This window comes from Oncorhynchus mykiss, chromosome 12, assembly GCF_057628025.1.
Source record: "Oncorhynchus mykiss isolate SJ-2025 chromosome 12, ASM5762802v1, whole genome shotgun sequence".
Classification (NCBI taxonomy): domain Eukaryota; kingdom Metazoa; phylum Chordata; class Actinopteri; order Salmoniformes; family Salmonidae; genus Oncorhynchus; species Oncorhynchus mykiss.
The window spans coordinates 43,876,985-43,904,969 of NC_143033.1; the positions used below are offsets into that span (position 1 = coordinate 43,876,985).

Sequence of the window (27,985 nt, forward strand, 5' to 3'; positions counted from 1 at the left end):
GTAGTACAAAAGTGGTGTGCAGAACGGCATCTCGGAACACACAATTTGTTGGTCTTTGTCAAGGATGGGCTATTGCAGCAGATAACCACACAGGGTTCCACTCCTGTCAGCAAAAACAAGAATAAGTGGCTCCAGTGGGCACGCGACCACCAACACTGGACAATTAAGGGGTAGAAAAACTGGTCCGACAAATCCCTGGCAAGAAACTGAAGCTCTCGTACAACGCAGTGCACTTTTCCCTTCACAGAACAGTGTAGACTGGCTCTAACCGGAATAGAAAGAGGAGTGGGAGGCCCCAACTCACAACTGAGCAAGAGGACAAGTACATAAGAGTGTCTAGTTTGAGAAACAGAAGCCTCACAAGTCCTCAACTGGCAGCTTCATTAAATAATACCAGCAAAACATCAGTCTCAACATCAACAGTGAAGAGGTTCCTCTGTTAACTGTCTGTGTTCTTTTTCCCATCCCATCTTATATATGCTCAATTGTGCACTGGGGCCTCCCACTCCTTTTCTATTCTAGTTAGAGCCAGTTTGTACTGTTCTGTGAAGGGAGTAGTACACAGCGTTGTACGAGATCTTCAGTTTCTTGGACATTTCAAGCATGGAATAGCCTTAATTTCTCAGAACAAGAATAGACTGACGAGTTTCAGAAGAAAGTTAATTGTTTCTGGCCATTTTGAGTCTGTAATCAAACCCACAAATGCTGATGCTCCAGATACTCAACTAGTCCTAAAGAAGGCCAGTTTTATTGCTTCTTGCATCAGAACAACAGTTTTCAGCTGTCTGTAAGCCTATGTAGATATTCCATAAAAAATCTGCCGTTTCTGGCTACAATGCTCATTTACAACATTAGCAATGTCTACGCTGTATTTCTGATCAATTTGATGTTATTTTAATGGACAAAAAAATGTGCTTTCAAAAACAAGGACATTTCTAAGTCTCCCCAAACTTTTGAACTGTAGTGTAAGTATTCACACCACTGAGTCAATACATGTTAGAATCACCTTTGGCAGTGATTACAGCTGTGGGTCATTTTTTTAGTTTTTTATTTTACCTTTATTTAACTAGGCAAGTCAGTTCAGAACAAATTCTTATTTTCAATGACGGCCTAGGAACAGTGGGTTAACTGCCTGTTCAGGGGCAGAATGACAGATTTGTACCTTGTCAGCTTGGGGATTGGAACTTGCAACCTTCCGGTTACTAGCCTAACGCTCTAACCAATAGGCTACCCTGCGACCCCATTCTGGGTAAGTCTCTAAGAACTTTGCACACCTGGATTGTATAATATTTGCACATTATTATTTTAAAAAATCTTCAAGCTCTGTGAAATTGTTTGCTGATCATTGCTAGACAGCCATTTTCACATATTGCCATAGATTTTCAAGCCAATGTAAGTCACAACTGTAACTAGGCAACTCAATAACATTATATGTCGTCTTTGTAAGCAACTCCAGTGTACTGTATACTTGGCCTTGTGTTTTAAGTGAATTTGTTCCCCAGTGTCTGTTGGAAAGCAGACTGAAGCAGGTTTTCTTTTAGGACTTTGCCTGTGTTTAGCTCTATTCCGCTTATTTTTATCCCAAAAAACTCCCTAGTCCTTGCCAATGACAAGCATACCTATAACATGATGCAGCCACCACCATGCTTGATGTGTTGTGTTTGCTACAAACATCAGGATATAAAGTTTTACTTTCGTGCCTTATTGCAAACAGGATGCACGTTTTGGAATATTTTATTCTGTACAGGTTTGCTTCTTTTCACTCTGTAAATTATGTTAGTATTGTGGAGTAACTATAATGTTATTGATCTATCCTAGCTTCTCTTATCACTCCTATTAAACTCTGTAACTGTTTAAATGTCAACATTTGCCTTCATTACCGTCAACTGAGTTAGGAAGGATGCCTGCATCTTTGTAGTGACTGGGTGTATTGATACACCATCCAAAGTATAATTAATAACTTCACCATGCTTTAAGGGACATTCCATGTCTGCTTTTTTCTTTTTTTATCCCATCAAGCAATAGGTGCCCTTCTTTGCGAGTCATTGGAAAACTTCCCTGGTCTTTGTAGTTGAATCTGTGTTTGAAATTCACTGCTCGACTGATGGACCTTACAGACAATTGTATGTGTGTGGTAGAGAAATTAGGTAGTAATTCAAAAATCATGTCAAACTCTTATTAGACCGTGCAAGTTATTATGTGACTTAAGTCCATTTTTACGACTGGACGTATTTAGGCTTGCCATAACAAAAGGGTTGAATACTTATTGACTCAAGACATTTCAGCTTTTTATTTTTAATTAATTTGTAAAAAAAAAAGTGAAATACATAATTCCATTTTGACATTATGGGTTATTGTGTTGGGCAGTGAGAAAAACTTAAATTTGATCCAATTTAAATTCAGGCTGTCACACAATAAAATGTGGAAAAAGTCCGTGTGTGAATACTTTCTGAAGACACTTTAGCTCCAAGACCCTGTATACACTTGTAAATCTGAATAGATTGGATTGGTTTAAGTAATATGGCAAAAAATCCAACGAGCCTATCAGACGGTAAGGCGGACCCGCTACTATATTGCTTATACATATCCAATTATTTTGGATCTAGCTATGACGTGCCTAAGGGTTATAGGGGCTAGATTTTTTATTTTGGTGTGGGGGCCCATGTCTCCCCCTTGAGGATCAAACAGCATCGTCTGATCTTAGGCTATGCCTATGTGTCTGCCATCATACTCATCACGGATCAAGCTCTGCGCCCCGAGTGGCAACAGAGTCAATGTCCTTGCAAGATTGTCTAAGGTCCCCTAACGCTCCGATCTGCCATAGCAACATCCAGGTTATCACACATACACATGTTCCACCAGCCAGTCCCGCTGACAACAATCTGCTCCTCAAATGCTAGGGGTGGATTTTCAATGTTGAATATCAGACATTACCGTAATGTGACTTTCTCTAACTGAACATCCTTGCTTTTTTCACAATGAACCCCAAAGATAATAGTAGGACTACAGCGCACATTCTAGAACTCGGGTTAATGGAGCCCTGTGTTTATCAGTTCAATGTGTATTCTTAAGTGGAATATATGTTATGATTACAATAGTCACTTGATAAAAGATGACTGAGGGGTAGCCTGTTAGGCCCAACTGCTGTGGTCTCACTACAGGAGATGTGTGTTTGCATGTGCATGCTAGCATGCATTATTCACTACACATGACAAGTGTTTTAAGCATCTGAGAGAGAGAGAAGACAGTAAAGGAGGGAGAGAGAAGAAAGGAGGAAGTAAGGAAATGAGAGAGAGGGGGATAAGAGACAGATACAGAACAAGAGGAGGGGGATAGAGAGCGAGAGATTGATTCACAGTCTGCATTTTATAGATATCATTACAGATGCACTTATTGACATGCAATAACTTTTTCAGTCCTATATCAAGTGACACAGTGTTTGTTTCCTGGTGCTAGTTCTACTAGACCTACAGTATATCTCTGAGGTAATGGTCATATCTATACAGCCAGGTCACTTCCACCCAGTCCTTTCTAACTAGTTCACAAATGTGTAGAGGATCAAAACTAAGACACATTTGCAACCAATTCCCTAAAATAATTGCCGTCAAAATGGTTATGGTTGTGAGATACATCAACACAGAAAGCTGAATTGCCCTTTGTTCTATGTAGTGTTGGTGTCGCCATCTGTTGGTGGGCTTTGTCAGAGGCACTGACAGAACACCATCTTATATTTTAAAATAGGAACTTATGTAGAGTAAAATGTGATTCATAACATAGCTGTCACGTGGGTTTTGTTTCTTTTGGATCCCATCTACCTTTCACAGAGAAAGCTGGTTTGTATTTTTTCAGCGCCCCCCCCACTTGCCTTTCCCATGTTTATGAAAACCTAATTAAGACACAATGGTGTTGTGATTGCTGTGCTCAAGTCACTTGCCATGAAACAAACACATTTGCAAGTGAAGCTCTTGAGTGGATTCACTTTTCTGCAATTGAGACATTGTTTCCAGGTATCGCAAAATTTCAAATAATGGCTTCTGTTACATGTTTTCAATTAGCCATATGGAGGAGATGCTGTGCTCATTCAACATACAACACAAAATTACTTTAGCTTGTCTATTGTTAGCCTCACAAGCTGCCTGATCTTGCGAGATGACATGAATGTTCGCTAACACCGAATGATAGCGCTGCTGTAATCAGTCTGGTAATCACAAAGCTAGTCTATTGTGGCTGTGGGTAGAAAACAATGGTGAGTAGCATGGCATTTCTCTGCGCTATAATAATGACAGAGTGATGAAAACAAAACAATTGAATATTTACTGCTAACAAGTTCTTAATAACTTGCACCCATTTGAGGACTTGGAACCCTTCAAAACAAATAGCCTCCATTTAAAAACGTATTATGTGACTCTGTTACGCTCCCTGAGTGAATGTGCTGCTAGTGAAAGACCTTCGAGATATATGGTGTTTGTAAAAAAAAAAATATATATATATATATATATATATATATATACACAGTAGGGCAAAAAAGTATTTAGTCAGCCAACAATTGTGCAAGTTCTCCCACTTAAAAAGATGAAAGAGGCCTGTAATTTTCATCATAGGTACACTTCAACTATGACAGACAAAATGAGAAAAAGAATCCAGAAAATCACATTGTAGGATTTTTTATGAATTTATTTGCAAATTATGGTGGAAAATAAGTATTTGGTCACCTACAAACAAGCAAGACTTCTGGCTCTCACAGACCTGTATCTTCTTCTTTAAGAGGCTCCTCTGTCCTCCACTCGTTACCTGTATTAATGGCACCTGTTTGAACTTGTTATCAGTATAAAAGACACCTGTCCACACCCTCAAACAGTCACACTCCAAACTCCACTATGGCCAAGACCAAAGAGCTGTCAAAGGACACCAGAAACAAAATTGTAGACCTGCACCAGGCTGGGAAGACTGAATCTGCAATAGGTAAGCAGCTTGGTTTGAAGAAATCAACTGTGGGAGCAATTATTAGGAAATGGAAGACATACGAGACCACTATTAATCTCTCTCGATCTGGGGCGCCACGCAATATCTCATCCCGTGGGGTCAAAAAGATCACAAGAACGGTGAGCAAAAATCCCAGAACCACACAGGGGGACCTAGTGAATGACCTGCAGAGGGCTGGGACCAAAGTAACAAAGCCTACCATCAGTAACACACTACACCGCCAGGGACTCAAATCCTGCAGTGCCAGACGTGTCCCCCTACTTAAGCCATTACATGTCCAGGCCCGTCTGAAGTTTGCTAGAGAGCATTTGGATGATGCAGAAGATTGGGAGAATGTCATATGGTCAGATGAAACCAAAATATAACTTTTTGGTAAAAACTCAACTCGTTGTGTTTGTAGGACAAAGAATGCTAAGTTGCATCCAAAGAACACCATACCTACTATGAAGCATGGGGGTGAAAACATCATGCTTTGGGGCTGTTTTTCTGCAAAGGGACCAGGACGACTGATCCGTGTAAAGGAAAGAATGAATGGGGCCATGTATCGTGAGATTTTGAGTGAAAACCTCCTTCCATCAGCAAGGGCATTGAAGATGAAACGTGGCTGGGTCTTTCAGCATGACAATGATCCCAAACACACCGCCCGGGCAACGAAGGAGTGGCTTCGTAAGAAGCATTTCAAGGTTCTGGAGTGGCCTAGCCAGTCTCCAGATCTCAACCCCATAGAAAATATTTGGAGAGAGTTGAAAGTCCGTGTTGCCCAGCAACAGCCCCAAAACATCACTGCTCTAGAGGAGATCTGCATGGAGGAATGGGCCAAAATACCAGCAACAGTGTGTGAAAGCCTTGTGAAGACTTACAGAAAATGTTTGACCTCTGTCATTGCCAACAAAGGGTATATAACAAAGTATTGAGATAAACTTTTGTTATTGACCAAATACTTATTTTCCACCATAATTTGCACATAAATTCATAAAAAAATCCTACAATGTGATTTTCTGGATTTTTTTTTCTTCTCATTTTGTCTGTCATAGTTGAAGTGTACCTATGATGAAAATTCCAGACCTCTCATCTTTTTAAGTGGGAGAACTTGCACAATTGGTGGCTGACTAAATGCTTTTTTGCCCCACTGTATACAGTATATGTATACAGTTGGAGTCATTAAAACTTGTTTTTAAACCACTCCACAAATTTCGAGTTAACAAACTATAGTTTTGGCAAGTCGGTTAGGACATCTATTTTGTGCATGACACAAGTAATTTTTCCAACAATTGTTTACAGATGATTTCATTTATAATTAACCTTGTCACAATTCCACTGGGTCAGAAGTTTACATACACTAAGTTGACAGTGCCTTTAAACAGCTTGGAAAATTCCAGAAAATGATGTCATGGCTTTAGAAGCTTCTGATTGGCTAATTGACATAATTTGAGTCAATTGGAGGTGTGTACCTGTGGATGTATTGCAAGGTCTACCTTCAGAACCCAGTGCCTCTTTGCTTGACATCATGGGAAAATAAAAAGAAATCAGTCAAGACACCATGGGACCACACAGCCGTCCAACCGATCAGGAAGGAGACATGTTCTGTCTCCTAGAGATGAAAGTACGTTGGTGCGAAAAGTGCAAATCAATCCCAGAACAACAGCAAAGGACCTTGTGAAGATGCTGGAGGAAACAGGTACAAAAGTTTCTATATTCACAGTAAAAACGAGTCCTATATCAACATAACCTGAAAGGCCGCTCAGCAATGAAGAAGCCACTGCTTCAAAACCGCTATAAAAAAGCCAGACTACGGTTTGCAACTCAACTACACATGGGGACAAAGATTGTACTTTTTTGAGAAATGTCCTCTGGTCTGATGAAACAAAAATAGAACTGTTTGGGCATAATGACCTTCGTTATGTTTGGAGGAAAAAGGGGGTGGCTTGCAAGCCGAAGAACACCATCCCTGTCGTGAAGCACAGGGTGGCAGCATCATGTTGTGGGGGTGCTTTGCTGCAGGAGGGAATGGTGCACTTCACCAAATATATGTCATAACGAGGAAGGAAATGATGTGGATATATTAAAGCAACATCTCAAGACATCAGTCAAGAAGTTAAAGTTTGATCAAAAATGGGTCTTCCAAATGGACAATGACCCCAAGCATACTTCCAAAGTTGTGGCAAAATGGCTTAAGGACAACAAAGTCAAGGTATTGGAGTGGCCTACAAACCTGACTCAGTTACACCAGCTAACTGGTAACAGGTAACAAATACTAATTGAGTGTATGTAAACTTCGGACCCACTGGGAACGTGATGAAAGAAATAAAAGCTTAAATAAATCATTATCTCTACTATTATTCTGACATTTCACGTAATAATGATTTATTTAAGCTTTTATTTCTTTCATCACGTTCCCAGTGGGTCCGAAGTTTACATACACTCAATTAGTATTTGTTACCTGTTACCAGTTAGCTGGTGTAACTGAGTCAGGTTTGTAGGCCACTCCAATACCTTGACTTTGTTGTCCTTAAGCCATTTTGCCACAACTTTGGAAGTATGCTTGGGGTCATTGTCCATTTGGAAGACCCATTTTTGATCAAACTTTAACTAGCTAGCTAGCTAACATTAGCTGACTGCCTCGCTAGCTAACATTACGTGTATGATCTTAATCGTATGTCAGATCCTTTTTGCTTGGCTAGTTATAGCCTACAGTTAGATAACTCATGCAGGGTAGTAAAGTAATGAGTTTGGATTATGGTTCATTGTTTACCTAGCTAGCTATCTGCAACAAAAGACTCCACTATGCAAGTAACTATTTCGGGTGTGATCATAAATTAAGCCTGACCATCTACTCCAATATCAGAGCACTCTCGACTGAGTGTGCCTGATGCGCAGAATAAATTATGAATTTACGAATGCTCAACACCCGTTGAACATGGTCGGTGTAAGTAAACGTTGGCAACAAAGTGTTGTTAAAATGTTGCCAGCAGCACAGTTAAAGTCACAAATGCTCTGGATAACATAAAAACAGCCTAACCAGCTGTGCTAGGGCGAGTAATGTTCAGTGAGCTGTTCTCTCATTTGTGTCTGGAAATAGCTAGCAAGTTAGCCAGTTAGCTTGGGTTCTTGAATGCTGTTGTTAGTACATAACGCTCAGATCAACCCTTAAAGAGATGGGGCCAGGCTAAAGCTTAAGAGGGTGTGAACGATGCTGAATAGGTGTAGACAAAGAAGAGCTCTCCAGTTAGTATCAAATCATTCAAAGGACATTTGAACGTTCCAAGTAGATTTACTTTCCCATTGTTCCTTAAATGCAGTGTATGATGTACCATTTTGTAGTCCTGTGTCTCTGCTTTTATCCAAAGTAAAAAACACAATTTCAAATGTTGCTACATAAGACTGAAATCAAGGTAGTCAGTCAAATATGGAATCATATAGTAACCAAAAAAGTGTTGGTTTAACACTTTTTCGTTACTACATGATTCCATATGTGTTATTTCAGTGTTTTTTTCTACATTCTACAATGTAGAAAATAGTAAAAATAAAGAAAAACCCTTGAATGAGTAGGTGTGTCCAAACTTTTGACTGGTACTGTATATATAATTGAAATGTTCCTCATACCTTAGCCTAATCATGGGTCATATACTTGCATTACCTTTGATTTGTGTTCATTAGTTGCAATATAATTTATTTCTGTGAAATCATATTTATTGTTATCGGGCACAGTTTCAACTTGGACCTCCTGATTGTCCATTCATTTGGCTTTGAAATGTTCCCATCAATGAAAGCCTATTACAGAAGGACTAAAAATGTTTAGCATTCATTCAACATCAGGGAGAATCCTAAGGTATGATTATTACCATGGTGAACATGATCATTCTTCTATTCAAATACCTGTAGAGTTCCTCGGGGAATACACCGATCAAATCAACCAAAGCCATTCAGGGAACCAGTAGTGCAGAAATTACTTTAATAATACAAAACACTTCAAATGTCAGGTCCCTGGAACAAACTAAGTTTACAGTGTCAAAGCCTTTATCCTTCCTTTTCAGTGGTGTAAAGTACTTTAGTAAAAATACTTTAAAGTACTACATAACTCGTTTTTGGGGGTGTCAGTACTTTACTTTACTGTTCATATTTTTGACCACTTTCACTTTTACATCCATACATTCCTAAAGAAAATAGTGTACTTTTTACTCCGTACATTTTCCACTGACAACCAAAAGTACTCGTTACAATTTGAATGCTTAACATGACAGGAAAATGGTCCAATTGATGCACTTATCAAGAGAACATCCCTGCTCCTCCCTACTGCCTCTGATTTGGCTGGATCACTAAACACAAATGCTTCATTTGTAAATTATGTCTGAGTGTTGGAGTGTGCCCCTGACTATCCGTAAATAAAAAAACAAGACAATTGTGCCGTCTGGTTTGCCATATATAATACATTTGAAATTATTTATACTTTTACTTTTAAGTATATTTAAAATCAAATACTTTTAGACTTTTACTCAAGTAGTATTTTAGTGGGTAGTCACTTTTACTTCAGTCATTTTCTGTTAAAGGTATCTTTACTCTTACTCAAGTATGACAATTGGGTACTTTTTCCACCACTGTTCATTTTATACTTCCTCTCCTAATAAAGGTGTGAGAATGTAAACTTAGTGTCATATAAAACATTACCTCTTTCTTTGTAATATGAGTAGTATTTTGATATCAATCACAATTTTCTATGAAAATTGAAAAATATCAACATGAATATAAAAACATAAAAATGTCTGGTCAGAAAATGTGTCAATATATTGTTGAACATAATACTCTATATGCATATCAAAGTTCCAGAGTCCTACTTTTAGTCCAATTTGTAAGCCAACATAGTGAATGTGAAAATGGATAAAAAATGTCCCCTTCGCTGGTAATTTGCAGGATGTGCAATAAAAGGAGGGCTGTGATTGGTTACATTGCCTACTACGCCAATTTCTCTGTATAAAATGGACCATTTTTAAAAAACTAGCATAGATCCAACTCTGAAACTTGTATATGCCAGTAGAGTATATTATGTTCAACAATAATTTGAAACATTTGCCAAATCACAATTTTATATTTTATATATTCATTTTTTATTTTTATTTTTTATTTCACCTTTATTTAACCAGGTAGGCTAGTTGAGAACAAGTTCTCATTTGCAACTGCGACCTGGCCAAGATAAGGCATCGCAGTGTGAACAGACAACACAGAGTTACACATGGAGTAAACAATTAACAAGTCAATAACACAGTAGAAAAAAGGGGAGTCTATATACATTGTGTGCAAAAGGCATGAGAAGGCATAAAAGTCTCCAACTTCAGCGATTTTTGCAATTCGTTCCAGTCACAGGCAGCAGAGAACTGGAACGAAAGGCGGCCAAATGAGGTGTTGGCTTTAGGGATGATCAGTGAGATACACCTGCTGGAGCGCGTGCTACGGATGGGTGTTGCCATCGTAACCAGTGAACTGAGATAAGGCGGAGCTTTACCTAGCATGGACTTGTAGATGACCTGGAGCCAGTGGGTCTGGCGACGAATATGTAGCGAGGGCCAGCCGACTAGAGCATACAAGTCGCAGTGGTGGGTGGTATAAGGTGCTTTAGTGACAAAACGGATGGCACTGTGATAAACTGTATCCAGTTTGCTGAGTAGAGTGTTGGAAGCAATTTTGTAGATGACATCGCCGAAGTCGAGGATCGGTAGGATAGTCAGTTTTACTAGGGTAAGTTTGGCGGCGTGAGTGAAGGAGGCTCTGTTGCGGAATAGAAAGCCGACTCTTGATTTGATTTTCGATTGGAGATGTTTGATATGGGTCTGGAAGGAGAGTTTAGAGTCTAGCCAGACACCTAGGTACTTATAGATGTCCACATATTCAAGGTCGGAACCATCCAGGGTGGTGATGCTGGTCAGGCGTGCGGGTGCAGGCAGCGAACGGTTGAAAAGCATGCATTTGGTTTTACTAGCGTTTAAGAGCAGTTGGAGGCCACGGAAGGAGTGCTGTATGGCATTGAAGCTCGTTTGGAGGTTAGATAGCACAGTGTCCAAGGACGGGCCGGAAGTATATAGAATGGTGTCGTCTGCGTAGAGGTGGATAAGGGAATCGCCCGCAGCATGAGAAACATCATTGATAAATACAGAGAAAAGAGTCGGCCCGAGAATTGAACCCTGTGGCACCCCCATAGAGACTGCCAGAGGACCGGACAGCATGCCCTCCGATTTGACACACTGAACTCTGTCTGCAAAGTAATTGGTGAACCAGGCAAGGCAGTCATCCGAGAAACCGAGGCTACTGAGTCTGCCGATAAGAATACGGTGATTGACAGAGTCGAAAGCCTTGGCTTTCATGTTCATTCATGTTTATATTTTAAAATAATTGCCCTAGAAACACAAGCATTTCACTACACCTGCAATAACATCTGCTAAACATGTGTATGTGACCAATATTGTATTTTTTATTTTATTTGATATATTCATAAAAAAAAGTTGTAAAAAATGTTACTGAAATCAAAATACTACTCATATTACAAATCTGTAGCACCTACAGATTAAACATTATGTAGTCTTAGGCCTGGGTAAGGCCTCAATGTCATAAATATACCTTTGATAAATTATTTCTAAATTATGCTTTAATTACAAATGTCAACAAATGTCAAATGTGTCAACAATCCTTTCTCCAAAGAACCATTCCATGGATTAAATCTTGTGAAAATCATGGTATTTTTTTGTCCTCGCTTGTTGAGGATTCACTCTTTTGTGAATAATTGTGGGCATTAGTATGCATCCTTTTATTCATCTTTTGCCGCAATTTCCATGTCTCCTTGATATAATCTATTGTACTTTTTTGCTTCCTACCATTTCTACAAGTATGCCATTTTTGGTTCCTTGAACAATTGTCCTCCTCAAAAGGCAGCAGCTTTTAATCAAATCATAAATTTGCCGTGGGGCTATATGGGGTACTTCGATCAGGGAACCAAGAGCACTCGATCTAGCCAAGTCCAAAGGGAACAAAACAATTGGGTAAAATACCTTCGGCAGACGAATCAAAGGCTGCAATCAGGAAATCAAGCTGTTTGCTGAATTGTCCCTGATGCGTCATCAACGAGCCTGAATAGCTTGTTGATTTGTCCTTCACTCCTACAAATGCAGCTCTCAATGTGTTTGCATGTAAACTGGCGGCACTTCAAATCCTCTCAATTCCACTGAAAAAACTCAGAGTGGAAAGGCGTCCACGGTGTAGCTATGAAAGTGCATAAACCTTATAAGTAAACAACCTGACAGTACACAAACATTTCCAGAGGAATCGGGTTTTCCTATGATTTGTTCTGATATTACTGTAGCAGATCTACAAGCTCACTTGCAAGTTGATCCCTTGACAGCAGCCAACAAGTAAACCAATCTATATATTTGCATGCAAGAGAGGGACAGAGAGAGAGAGAGAGCGAGGGAGAGTAGGAAGCAGTTGGGGCTGCCGCTGCTCGACTGAAATTTCATAGAGGATCATGCCTACAAATGTTAATTCTACCCATTAATACCCCTCCGCGTTAGTTTCATTCCCTGTTAATAAGCTTGAAATTTTAAAAAGACAGAACATATTGGCCTTGTTACGTAGGAAGTGATAAGGCCCTGTAATACACATAAAAAAACAGAAGAGGGAAATAACAGCAAGCGACAGGCATTCCACACCACGAGGAAATACACTATAGCTCCTCTAATGTCCAATGGAGGTCTCCAACTGGCTCTTCTAATAATCTAATATGGGTTGAATCCTTACTTAAATCTGTTCTGGAATATTATTGGCTCTGTTGTTGTGACAAAGGAAACTTTGCAAGAAAAAGTATACTAACCATCCAATTATCCAATTATATTATGGGTTAGATGCTAAGGCTACTATGAGGAAGGCTAAATTGACTGGATACATAGTGGTTTCTATCAGCACTGCACTCGCTGGCAGTCAAGTGATGAAATTTCCCTGCTATACACTTGAGTGCCTATCACGTAGTCAAAGAGAAGTTGAGAGAGGGCAGAGTGTATGCATGACTTGTCTCCCTTTTAGGAACACCTTCCTATTTTTGGGTTGGTTACCCCCCCCCCACCCCCCCCCCCCCACCCCCCCCCCCCCCACCCACCTCTACAAGGTGTCGAAAGCATTTCCACAGGGATGCTGGCCCATGTTGACTCCAATGCTTCCCACAGTTGTGTCAAGTTGGCTGGATGTCCTTTGGGCGGTGGACCATTCTTGATATACACTAGAAACGGGTGAGCATTAAAAACCCAGAAGCGTTGTAGTTCTTGACACAAACGGGTGGCCTGGCACCTACTAACATACCCCGTTCAAAGGCACTAAAACCTTTTGTCTTGCACATTCACTCTCTGAATGGCACACATACACAATCCATGTATCAAGGTACAATCCTTCTTTAACATGTCTCCTCCCTTTCATCTACACTGATTGAACTGTCATCAATAAGGGATCATAGCTTTCACCTTAATTCACCTGTTCAGTCTATGTCATGGAAAGAGCAGGTGTTCTTAATGTTTTTTATACTCAGTGTATAATGCAATAACATTTTCTGAAAACCCTGTATATATTTGGCATTCAAGCCAGGACAATTGACGTTAAATCTAGAATAATAGCCTGGTTGGTTAGTCTGCTATTGTTATTTTCTTCACATTCTATGAACAACCTACATTACATAACACCCCTTCAAATTACTGGATTCAGCTATTTCAGCCACATCCGTTACTGACAGGTGTATAGAATCGAGCACACAGCTATGCAATCTCCATAGACAAACATTGGCAGTAGAATGACCTTACTGAAGAGCTCAGTGACTTTCAACGTGGCACAGTCACAGGATGCCACCTTTCCAACAAGTCAGTTTGTCAAATTTCTGCCCTGTTAGAACTGCCCCGGTCAACTGTAAGTGCTGTTATTGTGAAGTGGAAATACCTAGGAGCAACAACAGCTCAGCTACAAAGTGGTAAGCCTCACACGCTCACAGCACGGGACTGCCGAGCACTGAAGCTCATAAAAATCATCTGCCCTCGGTTTCAATACTCAATACTGAGTTCCAAACTGCCTCTGGAAGCAACTTAAGCACCATAACTGTTCATCGAGAGCTTCATGAAATGGGTTTCCATGGCCGAGCAGCTGCACATAAGCCTAAGAGTGGTGTAAAGTTTGTCGCCATTGTACTCTGCAGCAGTGGAAATGCGTTCTCTGGACTTATGAATCAAGCTTCACTCTCTGGCAGTCCGATGGATGAATCTGGGTTTGGCGGATACCAGGAGAACGCTACCTTCCCTGAATGAATAGTGTCAACTGTAACACTGTAACACAACTGTTTGATGGAGGAGGAATAGTGGTCTGTGGTTGTTTTCATTGTTGGGTCCCCTTAGTTCCAGTGAAGGGAAATATTTATGCTACAGCATACAACGAGATTCTAAACGATTCTGCGCTTCCAACTTTGTGGGACCAGTTTGGGGAAGGCTCTGTCCTGTTTTAGCATGAAAATACCCCCTTGAAAGGCCGACTGCGAGCCAGGCCTTATTGCCCAATATCAGTGCCCGACCTCATTAATTATCTTGTAGCTGAATGGAAGCATGTCCCAGCAGCAATGTTCCAACATCTAGGGGAAAGCCTTCCTAGAAGAGGGGAGGCTGTTATCTTCTTTGGGATAGGGGCGGGATTTTGACATCCGGATGCAAAGCGTGCCCAAAGTGAACTACATGCTACTCAGGCCCATAAGCTAGGATATGCATATGCATATAAGATTTGGATAGAAAACACTCTAAAATTTCTAAAACTGTTAAAATAATGTCTGTGAGAATAACAGAACTGAAATGGCAGGCGAAACTCAAATGTTCATCCTACCACTGATTTCAATGGCTGGTACTTTTATAATAGGGTGAAATCGTGCCAGATTGCAGTTCCTAGGGCTTCCACTAGATGTCAAGAGTCTTTAGAAAGAGTTTCAGGCTGGTTTTTGGAAAAATTAGGGAGAAGAAGTCATTTTTCTAAGGGCTCCCATTTTGGCTGTAGTGTTTCCATGCGCATTGCCGAGATAGCGGGTTCTTTTTGTTTATCTCCGGTAAAGACAATAACGATTCTCCGTCTAAAATGTTATTGTTTATTTGCGTATTAGAGTACCTAAGGATTGATTACAAACATTGATTGACTTGTTTGGATAAGTTTTTTGGTAACGTCTGGGATTCATTTTGTATGCATTTTGACCGATGGAAACCGAGTGGATTATTGCGCCAGCGAAACTGAGTTGAAGAAATGTATCGAACAAAAGGACCATTTGTAATGTATCTGAGACCTTTTGTAGTGCCAACAGAAGAAGATCTTCAAAGGTAAGGCATATATTATATTGCTATTTCTGACTTTCGTGTAGTAACTCCCTGGTTGAAAATAATTTGTTATGCATTTGTGTGCTGGACGCTGTCCTCAGATATTCACATGGTTTGCTTTTGCATTAAAGCCATTTTGAAATCTGACACCTTGGCTGGATTAACAACAAGTTAAGCTTTATTTTTATGTATTGCACTTGTGATTTCATAAAAGTTGAATATTTATAGTAATTTAATTTGAATTTGGAGCTCTGCCATTTCACCGGATGTTGGACGCTGCCGTCCCACCTATCCCAAAGAAGTTATAGCAGCAAAGGGGGAACATGAGATGATTGACGAACAGGTGTCCACATACTTTTGGTCATGTTGTATGTGAAATGTTTTATGAATGTAATACTTGTGTACTGTACATTGTTGTAAGAAACCATGAGCTGTTACGAATGCCTACAGCAAGTTTTATAATACTATTTCGCATATACAGTTGAAATCGGAAGTTTACATACACTTAAGTTGGAGTCATTAAAAGTCATTTTTCAACCATTCCACAAATTTCTTGTTAACAAACTATAGTTTTGACAAGTCAGTTAGGACATCTATTTTGTGCATGACACAAGTCATTTTTCCAACAATTATTTACAGATGATTTCACTTCTAATTCACAGTACCACAATTCTACTGGGTCAGAAGTTTACATACACTAAGTTGACTGTGCCTTAAACAGCTTGGAAAATTCCAGAAAATTATGTCATGGCTTTAGAAGCTTCTGATAGGCTATTTGACATCATTTGAGTCAACTGGAGGTGTACCTGTGGATGTATTTGAACGCCTACCTTCAAACGCAGTGCCTCTTTGCTTGACATCATGGGAAAATCAAAAGAAATCAGTCAAGACATCAGAAAAAAAATTATAGACCACAAGTCTGGTTCATCCTTGGGAACAATTTCCAAATGCCTGAAGGTACCACGCTCATCTGTGCAAACAATAGTACACAAGTATTAACACCATGGGACTACGTATCTGTCATACCGCTCAGGAAGGATACGCGTTCTGTCTCCTAGAGAAAAGTGCAAATCAATCCCAGAACAACAACAAATGACCTTGCGAAGATGCTGGAGGAAACAAGTACAAAAGTATATATTTCCACAGTAAAAACGAGTCCTATATCGACATAACTGGAAAGGCCGCTTAGCAAGGAAGAAGTCACTGATACAAAACCACCATAAAAAAGCCAGACTACGGTTTGCAACTGCACATGGGGACAAAGATTGTACTGTTTTGAGAAATGTCCTCTGGTCTGATGAAACAAAAATAGAACTGTTTGGCCATAATGACCATCGTTATGTTTGGAGGAAAAAGGGGGAGGCTTGCAAGCGAAGAGCACCATTCCAACCGTGAAGCACAAGGGTGGCAGCATCATGTTGTGGGGTGCTTTGCTGCAGGAGGGACTGGTGCACTTCACAAAATAGATGACATCATGAGGTAGGAAAAGTGTGTGGTTATATTGAAGCAACATATTAAGCTTGGTCGTAAATTGACAATGACCCCAAGCATACTTTCAAAGTTGTGGCAAAATGGCTTAAGGACAACAAAGTCAAGGTATTGCAGTGGCCATCACAAAGCCCTGATGTCAATCCCATGGAAAATGTGTGGGCAGAACTGAAAAAGTGTGTGCGAGCAAGGAGGCCTACAAACCTGACTCAGTTACACCAGCTCTGTCAGGAGGAATGGGCCAAAATTCACCCAACTTGTTCTGGGAAGCTTGTGGAAGGCTACCCAAAATGTTTGACCCAAGTTAAACAATTTAAAGGAAATGCTACCAAATACTAATTGAGTGTATGTAAACTTCTGACCCACTGGGAATGTGATGAAAGAAATAAAATCAGAAATAAATAATTCTCTACTATTATTCTGACATTTCACATTCTAAAGAAATAAAGTGGTGATCCTAACTGACCTAAGACAGGGCATTTTTACTAGGATGTCAGGAATTGTGCAAAACTGAGTTTAAATGTATTTGGCTAAGGTGTATGTTAACTTCCCACTTCAACTGTACATTAGATGTGAAACTCGCCCTCAATAATACATTGGATCTAAGACTGTTGGCTTTGAGTTGTGTTTGATGTTGTGTAGAAGGTTGTGTTAAAGCCCCCCTCGAAACAAAACAGAATGCACTCTGTTGCACATAAAACATTAGGAATGCAATGGTAATAAGAATGTATTAAAGGGATAGTTTGTGATTTTGGCAATAATAATAACTTTATCTACTTCCCCAGAGTCAGATGAACTCGTGGATACCATTTTTATGTCTCTGCATCCATTATGAAGGAAGTGATTAACCAATCTTCATTGATGAAAGCACTAATCTCTTGCTAAAGTGAAAATAAAATGTGATCTCCCCCAGAGCAATTGTCTCATTCTTGTGTCAATGTGAAAGCACCTTATTGCTATTCTTCGCTCTGCCTCATAATGTTAACCAGTGTCATGTGAATTTGAGAAAGATGAATAATTACTTCTCATATACCAGATGTTATCGATTTGAAAAATACTGTGTTCTGATGTCTTAAAGGGGGCCTCTGTTACTATATTTATACCCCACAAATAAATAGTACGTGTTAATGCCACACTCAGTGGCTTCGTAGGTAGAGCTTACACCCTGAGATTGGAAAGTTGGGAGTTTGATTCCCAGCCGAGTCATACCCTAGTAAATATGGGACCCTAATGTTTCTCTGCTTGAGATGATAGATTGGAGGTAAGGCCCTGCGATAGACTAGCGTTCTATCCAGCGGGTGTACTTGTGGATACCTCACACTACAGAAACAGGAGATAGGCTCCTGCTTCAAGCCAAGGCTAGTGCAAGATGTACTTACTTTTTATGTGGTAGTGAGATGTATAGTACGTTTCATGTCGTTACAGCTTTTGATGAGCATTGTGTTTGGTACTGTACATGTGTCTGCGGGGGTCTTTTTTTCCTTTAAAGCTGCAAACAGAAGTTGAAACAATAACAAAGTACCCTCCCCGCCTCTGTTTCAGTAAAAAGCTGAAGGACGGGGCTGGAAAATGTAACCCCTTTCAAATTCATAGACAGAGCTATGGATGCAAGGATTGGCCATCCATGATATAAAAATGATAGTTTTAACCATGTTTTGAGGCTGTATAGTTTTTTTTTAAACATTTACTTTGTTTACAAACATTGGAAGTAAAACAAGCTTATATTTTGAGTTCTGATTGGGTACAACATTTGAACTTTGATCATGAGGCATTTATAAGTTATATTCTTCAAGAATCAATGGGTGCGTATCATTAATTTATATGTCTAAAAATATTTGCAGCTACTGCAGAATGCAACTTTTAAAAGTAGTTTTTGGGGTTTTACCTCTGATACTTGGTTGTGGTGTTGTGAAAGGGGCCTCAGTTTAGGGTTGCATAGGGTTGGAAACTTTCCGTGAAATTTCCAGAAATTTTCCATGGGAAGTTAAGCCCTGGAATTTTGATAATGTAGCTTAAATTCATCAAAAAAGGTAGCTTATAACAGTGAACCTTTTTGTGGGATACACACAAGACAATTCTAGGTCTTGTGGCATATTTTGGTAAAACTATCCCCAATTCAATGGAATTGCAACCCTCTGCATGCACAGTGCATTCTTCCATCACATGTACAGCTGATTCTCAATATCTTGCACACATAATGAGATGCTATTGAGCCCACACCACCTCATTGTCTGAGCCAAGGACTACATGCTTTCTGGAAAGTTTTGATTACAATACTGGGTGGGGTGAATATATTTTATATAACATAAATTATTTTTTGTTAACTAGTAAATAGTAGCCTACAGCAAAGTGTGTTTAAACCATTTATAACTTGTGAACAATTTCTGCTATTTAGTTTTTGCTACCATGTGGGTTTTAGTTTGCTTGAGTCTGCTAACTGACGAGTGTTGATTCACCTGTTTCAATACATGTTTCATTTTAAAACACTTATCTTACAAAGGAGTTGTTTAATCTAACTGCTTAACTATTTATCTGTACATGGAACTGTTTTATTTTACTATTTTTTTTCTAATCTTTACAGGAAAATGCCACAGGCACTATCTGATGTGTGGAGACATTTCACTGCAGCTAATGTAGAAGGAAAAGCTGAGTACATTTGCAAATACTGTGCCAAATCACATGTGAAGAATAAAACAAAGATGCAGAATCATCTGGCCAAGTGCATAATTTTCCCTCAGCGCTCAAAATAAGCGACCTCTGACAAAAGTCCCTCTACTTCTATTTGAGGTGAAAATGATGAATCAGACACCTTATCGATAGCAACAGCTCATGGTCCTCCTGAAATGCTGATGAATGTCTTGCTCAAGCTGTGTATGCAACTGGTTCACCTCTGATGCTCACAGGTAATGTGTATTGGAAGAGATTTCTGAATGTTCTTTGCCCAGCATACGCCCCTCCAACCAGACATGCTTTGTCTACTCATTTGCTGGATGACGAGTTCAACAGAGTTCAAGTGAAGGTCAAGCAAATCACAGAGAAAGCAGACTGTATTGCAATCTCTGATGGGTGGTCGAATGTTCATGGTCAAGGAATAATTAACTACATAATTTCCACCCCTCAACCAGTATTCCACAAGAGCACACACACAAGGGACAACAGACACACCTGTCTCTACATTGCAGATTAGCTGAAGGCAGTCATCAATGACCTTGGACCATAGAAGGTATTTGCACTGGTGACAGACAATGCTGCGAACATGAAGGCTGCTTGGTCTAAAGTGGAGGAGTCCTACCCTCACATCACACCCATTGGCTGTGCTGCTCATGCATTGAAACTGCTCCTCAAGGACATCATGGCACTGAAAACAATGGATACACTCAACAAGAGAGCCAAGGAAATGGTTAGGTATATGAAGGGTCATCAAGTTATAGCAATCTACCTTACCAAGCAAAGTGAGAAGAATAAGAACACCACATTGAAACTGCGCAGCAACACCTGCTGGGGTGGCGTTGTCATCATGTTTTACAGTCTCCTGGAGGGGAAGGAGTCTCTCCAAGAAATGGCCATATCACAGTCTGACGATATGGACAGCCCCATCAGGAGGATCCTCCTGGATGATGTATTTTGGGAGAGAGTGGAAAGCAGCCTGAAACTCCTGAAACCTGTAGTAGTAGCCATTGCACAGATTGAGGGAGACAATGCCATCCTGTCTGATGTTCAGAATCTGCTTGCAGATGTAAGGAAATAAATCCGTACTGCCCTGCCCACTTCATTGTTGATCCAAGCAGAGGAAACTGCAGTTCTGAAATACGTCAAAAAGCGTGAAGACTTCTGCCTGAAGCTCAAACACACCGCAGCGTACATGTTGGACCCCAAATATGCTGGCAAGAGCATCCTGTCTGGTGCAGAGATTAACAAGGCCTATGGTATCATCACTACCATGTCTCGCCACCTTGGCCTGGATAAGCGCAAGGTTGTTGGCAGTCTGGCGAAGTATACTTCCTAGCAAAGGCTTTGGGATGGAGATGCATTATGGCAGTTGTGCCAACGTATCTCATCAGCCACCTGGTGGATGGGACTTTGTGGATCTGAGGCTCTTTCCCCTGTTGTCTCCATCATCCTCCAAATCCCACCAATATCAGCCAGCTCAGAGCACTATTGGTCCTTGTTTGGGAACACACACACCAACGCACGCAACAGGCTGATCAATAGAAGGGTTGAAAAATTGGTCGACACCCGGGCAAATTTGAGGCTTTTTGAGCATGACAATGAGCCATCCTCAACAAGCTTGGAAAGTGACAGTAATGATGAGGCCTCAGTGTCTGATGTTCATTGAGGTCCAGAGAGAAGACATGGAAGCCTGAGAGGAAGACAACCAAAGCATTCATTTATAGAATGTTATTTTACAGATGTACAGTTTCAGAACAGGTATACTGAGATCATGTGACAGATCATGTGACACTTAGATTGCACACAGGTGAACTTTATTTAACTAATTATGTGACTTCTGAAGGCAATTGGTTGCACCAGATCCTATTTAGGGGCTTCAAAGCAAAGGGGATGAATAGATATACACGCGATATACACGTTTTAATTATTATATATATTTTTTAAACAAGTCATTTTTTTCACTTCACCTATTTGGACAATTTTGTGTATGTCCATTACATAAATCCAAATAAAAATCTATTTACATTACAGGCGGTAATGTAACAAAATAGGAAAAACGGCAAGTGGGAAGAATAGTTTTGCAAGGCACTGTACATCTCATCTGCCTGGTCACACCCCATCCCTAGTGCTTGCATTATTGTTTACCATATGTCCTTAAATTGTACCAATTTATGTCTCGGTTGCCCATGCCATTTCATTATTTAAAATAATAAATATAGCATTCCTAGAAAGCATGGATTATTGAGCCATTGTTAGTTTTACACCTAAGACATGACTCTGCCGTTGTGTTGTAGAATTTGTGAATTGTGTCTTGCTTTATAAATTCGATACATTTGTTTATACTGAATTAAGCCTACATTTTCATGAACTGTAATTCCGTTAATTATACCCAAACTTTCCCTTCATCTCATGCCAACATTGGTTCTTTTTAAATCTTCGTTCCAATAGTTTATTTTTTTTTTCTAAGAGATTGTCAGTTGTTCGCACAGTATTATCTTACCTATCATATGAACATCCTTTTCCGATTCAAATAAGATTCCCTCAAGATTGATCTGATGCCCAAAATATCTCAAATAAAAATGTCGTAATATGTACAGTTGAAGTCGGAAGTTTACATACACTCAGGTTGGAGTCATCAAAACTTGTTTATCGGCTTGGAAAATTCCAGAAAATTATGTCATGGCTTTAGAAGCTTCTGATAGGCTAATTGACATAATTTGAGTCAATTGGAGGTGTGTACCTGTGGATGTATTTCAAGGCCTACCTTCAAACTCAGTGCCTCATTGCTTGACATCATGGGAAAATCAAAAGAAATCAGTCAAGACATCACAAAAACAATTATAGACCTGCACAAGTCTGGTTCATCCTTGGGAGGAATTTACAAATGCCTGAAGGTACCACGTTCACCTGTACAAACAATAGTACACAAGTATAAACACCATGGGACCACACAGTCGTCATACCACTCAGGAAGGAGACGTGTTCTGTCAACTAGAGATGAACGTACTTTGGTGCAAAAAAGTGCAAATCAATCCCAGAACAACAGCAAAGTACCTTGTGACAAAGTACCGTTAATTCCCATATATCCCCGTTAATTCCCACAGAAAGTTTCCACCTCTGAATATTCCCCAAAATGTGCAACCCTACCTCTGTCACACTGTATTTATACCCCACAGATAAATACTACATCTATAAGATGTAGTGGTATATATTAAATGTTTCATGTCATTCCAGCCTTTGATGTGCATTGGGTTTGGTATGGTACACGTGGCCGTGGCGGGGGTTTGATCTGGTGCCCACACTTGCCACACACACCCTCTGGGTGAATTGGCACTTTGAGTTTCCTGTGGAGGACAAAAGGCAGTGCCAGCCTGCCACATGCCACTGATGTGAGCAGAGAAGTGGCATGCTGGAACATGCCTGATGACACGCTAAAATAGACAACCATTTGTTTCCCATAGAGTAAATGACTGTAATAGTCAGCCACTGCCGGTCATCAAGTGTTGTCATCTTTTTGTGCCTCTAATGAACAAGGCAAATGAATTGGGATGCGACTATTTTTGTAGCAACGACTGCCGCTATCTGCTAGCATTAATCACTGTGCAGTTGATGAAGACAGAGGTCACCAGCGACACAGCTGATGGCGAAGCCTGGCATTATAACACTTTATTATTGTTGATACCTTTGGTCATACAGTGTATGTGGATCTTTTGCTCATCAAACATCTCATTTCAAAATCATGGCCATGGAGTTGCAGGTGAAAAAGATGGATGTGGAGGTCCTGGGCTGGCATGGTTACAGTGCGGTAGTGAGGCAGGTTGGATGTACTGCCAAATTCTCTAAAACGATGATGGAGGTGGCTTATGGTAGAGCAATGAACATTCAATTCTCTGGAAACAGCTCTGGTGGACATTCCTTCCTATTGCAAACACATCTGTGGCATTGTTTTGTGTGACAAAACTGCACATTTTAGAGTGGCCTTTTATCATCCCCAGCATAAGGTGCACCTGTGTAATGGTCATGTCGTTTAATCAGCTTCTTGATTTGCCACACCAGGTGGATGGATTTGAGAGAAATAAGCTTTTTGTGCATATGGCACATTTATGGGATCTTTTATTTCATGAAACATGGGACCAACACTTCACATGTTGCGTTTATATTTATGTTCAGTATAGACAATTCTGTGCTTCCAACTTTGTGGCAAGAGTTTGGGGAAGGGGTCCAAACAGAAATGGTTTGTCGAGATCGGTGTGAAAGAAAATGACTGGCCTGCACAGAGCCCTGATCTCAACCCCATCAAACACCTTTGGGATGAATTGGAACGCCGACTGAGAGCCAGGCCTAATCACCCAACATCAGTGCCCAACCTCTATAATGCTCTTGTGGCTGAATGGAAGCAAGTCCCTGCAGCAATGTTCCAACATCTAGTGGAAAGCCTTTCCAGAAGAGTGGAGGCTGTTATAGCAGCAAAGGGGGGAACAACTCCATAGGAATGTCCTTGATTTTGAAATGAGATGTTCGACGAGCAGGCGTCCACAAACTTTTGGTAATGTAGTGTATCTGAAGAAGAAAATTAAGAGATGCCAGAAGAATGAGTGCCGGGAAGGGGGGGTCATCATTGGCTGTAATTGATTTACGATTGCCCAAAATTGTTTTATTTGGGGTATCGGGTTCATTGTGGAGGTCTGCACACTGGGTAAATATATAGTAATTTAGACTAGAAATGCATTGATACCGATCTGTCATTAACATGCCACTCGCGACAGTATAAGACAAGGACACACGGGACCGTACTGAGAAAAGTTCATGCTAGAAACACAAGATGAATATAGTTTATGTTACCGTCAGTATTACTCCCTGCCTGTAAATGTACATTCTGCCAGTGTCTGTTTGTGCTAAGTTAAAGGGTCTTACATTTGAGTGATAGACTCAACGTGAAGCACCATTTCATGGGGTTCATGGGGAGAATCATCAAATGCACGCGTCACTGTCCCAGTGGCAATCTATTTCGGCTGTGTGGCAGTGACAGCTAAATTAACTGGGTCTATTCGAATACGTCCGTAGTTCTATTTCATCACACTCAGTAGGGGTGGTGAAAAATGCTATAGTAACAGCTTGGAATTGGACCACTGAACAAGTGAGGAGTATCTTGAAGTATGCAGCATGGGCAGTGTTAGTAGTAGCAGGACTGACATTGTTGGCATTGCTGGGATATCATATTCTGAAAAGTTAATGCTGAAATGTGCAGACTTGCCTCAAGACGAGATCAAGCTGATTAAGGCCACAGCACATGTGTATCGTGTGGCCATGGAGGGAGACAAAGGGCGAAGTGAGGATGACATGGCGTGGGAACACCTCCAGTAAACCTGCAGCCTAAGGGGGACTGGGGTCTGGGTACAAGCCTGAGGAGGTGAATAAGCCTTTCTTTTTGTGGACCCCAGCAGAAATGATCCCGAAGGTACAGAGTCAGGATAAGGTAGTGGGAATCGCCACGTTGTCAAACTTAGATATTTTTTCTCCATATATTAAGCTTAAGACATTAATAACATTTGCAATACTTTGTGTTCTCTCTCTTTTTTCCAAGTCTTTTGCTATCACTCTCTTAGGAACCCGAAGGAGGACGAGAAAGTCAAAAGCTCCAGCTGAAATGGAATTATCAGTTGTACAATGGGAGGTGTAATGACAGAAAGGAGAGAGTGTGGTTGGTGTGATTATAATGTTGAGACCAGGGCCTTAAGCCGTGGGTGAAGATTATGCAGACAGAGGCCCTAAATCTCGAAGGTGTTTAATTTATAAGTAATTTCAAAGCTTATGTAATGTTGAACAGTAAAGGGGGAATGTTGGGTTCTAACTAGCTCTGTGTATGAAAAGCTACTGAGCAAGACAAGAGGAAGTAAAGATGTTTCTGTTTGTTCAAGCATGTTATTGCTGAATATTATATTACTAAGAAGGGAGGTAAAGAGCAACAGTCTAGTCTCAGTTTCTGATAAGGCAGCCCAAGGTCGGTGAAACTAGGAGGAGGGATGTGGAACTCAACTCGAGATAAGATCAACAGTCGAAGAAAGAAGAAACCTCTGGGAGGGGGGATGACTCTCCAACTACAGTCCTATCTTGCACACACACATTTCCACACATGAAGATTCTAGACTTAGGCAGGGCCATGACAATACCATTAAGAGGAACAGACTGGGTTCCTGCCTAGTGTCAGAGATGGATAGTTTATCTTAGACATGCAAGGAGGTGATTGTATGGTATGCTTGCAGCTGAAGCACCTAGTGGGTTGAATAAAGTTTAATTTGAGCTTTTCCTAGCCGTCCATTTTAGTTTTTACTCTGTTCAGAACCTAACAGCTATGAAAAATATAGAAATAGCAGGGGATGTAAAGCCATAACACATGTTTTTCCAGCAACAGATTATGATTGATAATGTCAAAAACTGCACTGAAGTCTAACAAAACAGCTCCCACAATATTTTTATTGTCAATTTCTCTCAGCCAGTCACCAGTCACATGTTGAATGCCCTTCACTATAAGCGTGCTGAAAATCTGTTGTTCATTTGTTTACTGGAAAATAGCATTGTATCTGGTCAAACACATTTTTTCCCAAAAGTTTACTAAGGGTTGGTAACAGGCTGTTGGTCAGCTGTTTGAGCCAGTAAAGGGTGCTTTGCTATTCTACAGAAGCGGACTGACTTTCGCTTCCCTCCAGGCCTGAGCGCACACACTTTCCTGTAGGCTTAGATTGAAGAGATGGAAAATAGGAATGGAAATATCATCCACAGTCATCCTCAGTAATTCTCTATCCAAGATGTCAGACCCAGGTGGCCTGTACTTGTTGATAGACAACAATAATGTTTTCACCTCTTACACATTCACTTTATGGAATTCAAAATTACAATGCTTGTCAATCATAATTTGGTGAGATATACTTGGCTGTGTAGAGTCAGCGTTTGTTGATGGCATGCCTAAATTTGCTAATCTTGCCAATTAAAAATTAATTAAAGTAGTTGAAAATATCAGTGGGTTTTGTGATGAATGACCCATCTGATTTAATGAATGATGGAGCGGAGTTTTCCTTTTTTCCCAACATTTCATTTAAGATGCTACAAAGCTTTTTACTAATCATTCTTTATGTAATTTATCATTGTTTCACAGTGTAGTTTCTTCTTCTCTTTATTCAGTTTAGTAACATAATTTCACAATTGTCACGCCCTGACCATAGTTTGCTTTGTATGTTTCTATGTTTTGTTTGGTCAGGGTGTGATCTGAGTGGGCATTCTATGTTGGATGTCTAGTTTGTCTGTTTCTGTGTTTGGCCTGATATGGTTCACAATCGATAATCATATGCCTATGAACCAGAATAATACCAGAATAAATCGGCAGGTGTTAGTCGTTGTCTCTGATTGGGAACCATATTTAGTTGGCCTGGGTTTCACTGTTGGTTTGTGGGTGTTTGTTTCCGTGTTTGTCACCACACGGGACTGTTTCGGTTTGGTTTTCGGTCATGGTCACATTTATTGTTTTGTAGTTCTTAGTGTTCAGACGAAGAGGAGGAAATCTGCCGTTACAACAATTTGCAGTACGTTTGCCATTCCGTTGTACAGCCATATCTATTTGCCATCATTTTGCCTCATCCCCCTCAACTATACAATTGTTCAATTCCTCATCAAACCACAGGGACTTAACAGTCATTTTCTTAATGGGGGCATGCTTAATAGAAACTCCGATAAGCAATTTCATAAATGTGTCAAGTGCAGTGTCTGGTTCCCCGTCATTACACACCATGGCCCAACAAATATTTTTCACATCAACAACATAGGCATCACTACAAAACTTATTGTATGACCTCTTATACACACTACTAAGTCCTTGGAACTTTGGTTTTCCTAGATATGGCTATGATATTGTGATCACTACATCCGATGGATTTGGATACTGATTTCAAACTAATTTCTGCAACATTAGTAAAGATATGATCAATACATGTTGATGATTTCATTCCAGCACTGTTTGTAACTACCCTGGTAGGTTGATTGATTACCTGAACCAGGTTGCAGGCACTAGTTACAGTTTGAAGCTTTCTCTTGAGTGGGCAGCCTGATGAAAGCGGTCGATATTTAAATCACCCAGAAAGTATACCTCTCTACTGATATCACATACATTATCCAGCATTTACACATGTTACCCAGATACTGACTGGAAGTACTTGGTGGTCTATAGCAGCTTCCCACCAGAATGGGCTTTAGGTGAGGCAGATGAACCTGTAGCCATATTACTTCAACAGTATTTAACATGAGATCCTCTCTTAAGTGTTACAGGGATGTGGTTCTGAATAAAAACAGCTACACCTCCACCTTTTGCATGTCTTTTCTGTAGATGTTATTATTACTACACTGTATCATCAAAGGTATTATCTGAGTGAGTTTCAGAGATTGTCAGAATATGAATGTCATCTGTTACTAGAAAATTATTGATTTGATTAACC

General features: G+C 40.2%; 1 protein-coding gene and 1 pseudogene across 9 annotated transcripts in view; one reads left to right on the forward strand and one right to left on the reverse strand.

The window, feature by feature from the left end:
* LOC110538899 (opioid-binding protein/cell adhesion molecule) overlaps positions 1 to 27,985 on the reverse strand; it is a 564,414-nt gene that overhangs the window by 142,198 nt on the left and 394,231 nt on the right. The window lies entirely within an intron of this gene.
* LOC149979185 (uncharacterized) lies at positions 20,035 to 21,079 on the forward strand (annotated as a pseudogene).